General features: G+C 39.9%; 1 pseudogene; it reads right to left on the reverse strand.

Annotated features, from left to right (window-relative positions):
• Positions 1 to 1,740: 1,740 nt before the first annotated feature.
• LOC102864949 lies at positions 1,741 to 2,391 on the reverse strand (annotated as a pseudogene).
• Positions 2,392 to 5,250: the final 2,859 nt, after the last annotated feature.

The raw sequence follows: 5,250 nt of genomic DNA on the forward strand, positions 1-5,250 counted from the left end.
GGATTGATTCAGTGACTGGGGTAATTGGGATGGGTGTGTCAGAGGCACAGGATAGAGCAGGGTTTAGGGCTGTTGTGCTATGAGTTGCAAATGACTCGACAGCACATAACAACAACAACAACAACAACCACAGCCTTTTAAAAATGCACGCATTTGCTTGTACCATACAAAAACAGGCCAGGCCAAATTTGACCCACACACAATCAGTTGTCAAGCTCTAGTATAAATGAGTTACTTTCTATCTCATTGGTCAAACTGGACTCTTCAAGCTTGATAGCCTGGCACCTGGAAGTAGTGAAAGGCCTTATTTAAAACTGAATTTGGCCTATAACAAAAGAAGGAATGGAGAGCTATTCACTTTCCCAAAGAGAAAATTATCTACTCTGTAAATTTGTTGAGTAACTACAATGCATACTGCAGTCTTTGGCGTTCTGCAGCAAGCACATCAGGTCGTCCTCCGCTTAAGCAAGCAGGGTTGTGTCATCTGCACAATGCAGATTGTTGATGAGTCTACCTCCAATCCTGATACCACATTTCTACTCGTAGAGCCCAGCCTCCAAGATAAATGTTCTGCACATATATTGAAAAGATATGGAGACACACCTTTCCCAATTTTGAACCACGCTGTATTTTCTTGCTCTGTTCTGACGACTGCCTCCTTGTTCAAGTATAGGTTTCACATAAGCAAAATCAACTGTTCTGGGATTCCCACTTTTCTCAGAGTCAGCCACAGTTTATTGTGATCTACACAGTCATATGCCTTTGTGTAGTCAATGAAGCACAGATAGACATTCTTTTGGTACTCTCTGCTTTCAGCTAAGATCAGTTTGACATTAGCTATAATATCCCTAGGACCACGGCTTCTTCTAAACCCAGCCTACACTTCAGGCAGTTCTCTGTTGATGTGCTAGTCAGTCGTTTTTGGATAATTTTCAGCAGAATCTTCCTTGCATGTAATATCGAAGATACTGTTTGATAATTTCTGCACTCTGTTGGATCACATTCCTTTGGAATGGGAACAAATATAGATCTAGTCACTTGGCTAGGTGATTCTCCTCCAGATTTCTTCGCACAAGTTGGTGAGCACATCCAGGGCAGCCTCTGTTTGTTGAAATATGTCAATTGGTATGCCATCAATTACTGGGGCCTTGGTTTTAGCCAATTCTTTCAGAGCAGCTTGACTTTCTTTCTTCATCACCACAGGCTCTTGTTTATATGTTGTTTCATGAAATTATTTTGTGTCTGCCAATTCCTTTTGGTACAATGACTCTGTATACTCTTTCCATCTTCTTTAGTCACAAAACAACTTCACGAGTAGGGTGGAACACTGCCCTTGAAACAATTTGCACTCTTTATTTATCTGTGGGAAGAGTGATCTTCCTGCACCTTCAGGATGAAATCTATTAGCTTAACAGCTAAATCCTCCTGCTGTTTATCCAAAGTGACAGGGAAGACTTAAAAGTGGCCAAAAACAAAAGAGGACTTAGTATTTTAAAAAGAAAAGTTTTCTCCAGTCCAGATCCTTGGTAAAGTTATCAACTATAATAATTTGATTATTTATATCACACAGTTATAGCACATCCTGCAACTGGAAGTGTGTGTAATTTTACTTTTTACCTTGTAAATGAAAGAGAAAATGCCTTGGGAAACCACTTTGCAATGCTCTCTCATTTCTCTTAAATACATGGGTATACCAGTTCTCCCTTTGAGCAAGTTCTCCGGAGGAGAAAGTGAGCCACGTTATTGCGTTCGCTCCCCCTACTGTGTTCTTTTCTTCTCCTTTCCATTGCGCTCCTGCTTAGCTAATTTGCCCCTCTCTCTCTGCGACTTGTCCTGCTCCTTCTTCCTTTGGGACTCATCTCAAAGTGAATCTTGCTCTGGTTTTTGGGCATTGAGGATATCTTCCATTTTAGTGTTTTGGAATAGAGATTTGTCAGAACCAAGGTTCATTGTAGTGGCACCTGAATCATCCTAGTCTGCTTCATCTTCATCTGTGACATTAGCAAACTGGGCCAGGAGGGCAGTTTTTCTCTGCTTCTCTCTGACATCAACCTGGGCTTCACAGCACTCTGTGCTTGCTTCTCAATGAAGGTGTCATCTTTTTTTTTTACTTTGGTGACAATGTTCTGAGTTTCCAACCATCGTTCCACAATCTCTTGGTAGATATTAAGGAAGGAGCCTTCTTACAGGAAAGCTGAGAGGATCCCCTGCAGAGTATCCAGCCTCTCTTCCTTCTCTTCCTCCTGCAGAATACTAAGGATGTAAGTGCCATACGCAGCTTGGTTCACTCCCAGTGTCTCCAACTATCTGTCCAGCCACATCCTAAAGCCGCTGCCCTCACCGTCATGTTCTTCAGAGGATGCTGCGGGCCACTTCACTGGGTGCCACCATCTTGGGGTCAGGCTCCTGCCAGCCTTAAATGCCAAACTCTATATGGAGTATGCCGCCAGGGCTCCCTTTAATCTTAGGTTTTTGAAAAAGATAATTTCAGCTATGCTTTTTCACTTGCAGCTTAATGCATGCCATATAAGACATTGCCCCCCACCCCCCACGCCAAGCTAGAGAAATTGCAGCAGAATTGGATTTGAGGAGCTGAGATTAAGAATGTGACTGCCTATGGCAACTCCTTTCCCACTAGGCCACCAGAGCTTCCTTAATAGAAAGAAACAGGGTAGAAAAAAGACCCGTGGGAGAGAGAAATTAATAAATACAGATACTCAGAAAAGATAAGATAAATAGACAAAATGATAAGTAGTTTAATAAGACATTATAATGATAGACATTATGTTGCTGTTATTCAGTGTCATCAAGTTGAATACAACTCATAGCAACTCTATGAACAACAAATCTGAACCCTGTTCTATCCTTTGACAACTCGCAATCTCTGACACATTCAAGCCTATTGTTACAGTTACTGTCAATCTACCTGACTGAGGACCTTTCTCTCCTTCACCATCCCCTAATCTTTCCAAGCACCCTGTCCTTCTCCAAAGAATAACTTCTTCTAGAAACAGAATAAGTGAGATGAAGTGTCAGCATCATTGTCTCCAAGGAGCACTCTGGTTGTACTTTTTCCAAGACATATCTATTTGTCCATAGAATAGTCAATGCTCTTCTCTGGCACCAATTTCAAGGGTATTGATTTTTCTTCTGTCATCCTTTTTCATTGTTTGGCTTTCAACAGCATAGCAAGTGATTGAAATAATCATGGTCTGAATTAGGTATGCCTTAGTCCTCAAACTTATATCATTGATCCTCAACAATTTAGAGAGGTCTGTGATTGCAGATTTTCCCCAGAGAAATGTATCTTCTGGTGGATGGTACCAAGTGTTTTGATTGTGCGTTTTTGATTTGTGTGTGTGATGAAGTCATTGACAGTTTCAATGTTTTCTCCATCTCTCATGTTGTTGCCTATTGGTCTGAGAATTTTTGTTTTCTTGAAATTGAGATGCCCTTCTCTAGCAGCATAAAAAAACTCAAAGGAATCAATTCTTTTTCTGTTGACTTTATTCACTGTCTAACTCACAGATACATAGCAAGCACTTGCAAAAAAACCATGGTGTGGATCAGGCATATCCTACCCTTTAAATGACAGCATTGCTTTTCAGCACTTTGGAAATAGCTATCACTGCAGACTTTCCAATTCAACACATTTTTTTTATTTCCTGACTGCTGGTACTAAGGCTGTTGATTATGGATCCAAGTAGGATGAAACAATTGACAATTTCCATCTTTTCTCCATCTATCATGGTGTTGCTTATTGGCCTCATGGATTGGGATTGCTCCTAAAAGTCCTATCCAGATAATGGTCAAAAGATTAATTTATAGGACTCGTATTTGAACTATGAACTCAGTCTGTGAGAAGAAATCCCCTCTATTTCCAGAGGGTTGTTTGTTGTTGTTTTTTTTAAATCAGTGGCAATTATTTAATCTGTAGCTGCCTGAGGTAGTGATATCAGTTGGGGCAAATAAGAGATTTTTATCTGTGTAGGTTCTCAGATGTCAGTGATGAAGTTTTGTTTCTATGAAAGTGTGCCAGATATTATACATATGTTACTTCATTTGATTTTTTTTACCTTTGACATGAGTATTTTCACTCATTCATTACTGGCAAATTGGAACCAACTCAGAGCTCCAGGGAATTGGAACCCTTCAGCAAGTTTCCAGAGGCTGTGAATTGCATAGAGGATATTGCTCATTTTTCTCTTGAGGAGTTGGTGATGAAAATCTGCCTTTGTGCTTGCAACACAGCTCTTTGGCCACTAGATCACCAGAATTCCCTTGAGTGTTCTCAGAATTAGTAAAAATCAAGTTACATTTTCGGATGACATCAGTAACTTCATCTCACTCTCCTAGGGAGACACTAAGTCATAAAGGTGTTCCTTATTTATCCTTGCACAGCTTATTGTGAACTAAAACTTCCATTTTGATTCCTCGTTGAGCACTTCATGTCTTTGACTGGTAGAGAATAATGTAAAGCTCTAGTCTGCTGTGGACTGGGCATTAACTTTTTATTTGGTTTTCACTTATGCCAGTATGCATTCCACACTGATTAGAATGGTCATTCTTGATACAAATGCCTAAGCATTCTCTCTTTTATTTTTGGTGAAAATATAAAAAGCAAAACCCACTCCCAGCTGTAGTTATAAGAGACAGAGATAATACAATTTGCATTGTGTCAGCATTAACACTACTTCTGTTTTAGTTATCCCTATTATATTTATTTAATCTCTCTGTCTGCCAACTATCTATGCTTGAAGTACCTGTTGAAATCTCTTTAACTGACTAAACTGATGCTGACTAAACTGAAAATTTTCAGAAAAGTTAAACACTATCCATTCCTTACACTATATAAAAAACCCTAACTCTGTTGGTGGGAGTGTAACATGGTGCAACCACTATTGAAGGCTGTATCGTGCTTTCTTAAAAAGTTGCAAATAGAAATACCATTTGACCCAGCAATTCCACTACTGCGAATTTACCCCAAAGAAACCATAACTGCCACTCAGGCAGATATATGGACACCCATGTTTATTGTGGCTTTGTTTACAGTAGCAAAGAGTTGGAAACAACCCAAGTGCCCAATAACAAATGAATGGATAGTGAAGCTCTGGTAGATTCACACAATGGAATATTATGCCACATTGAAAAACAAGGAACTCATGAAATATTACGCAAAATGGATGACCCTCCACTGTTGTAAAACGGGACTGACATCGGGGTTGAGGGAAGACAGAGAAGGAGGGGAGG

This window comes from Elephantulus edwardii, unplaced genomic scaffold (genome assembly GCF_000299155.1).
Source record: "Elephantulus edwardii isolate Elephantulus edwardi_28Jun2011 unplaced genomic scaffold, EleEdw1.0 scaffold00031, whole genome shotgun sequence".
Taxonomy (NCBI): domain Eukaryota; kingdom Metazoa; phylum Chordata; class Mammalia; order Macroscelidea; family Macroscelididae; genus Elephantulus; species Elephantulus edwardii.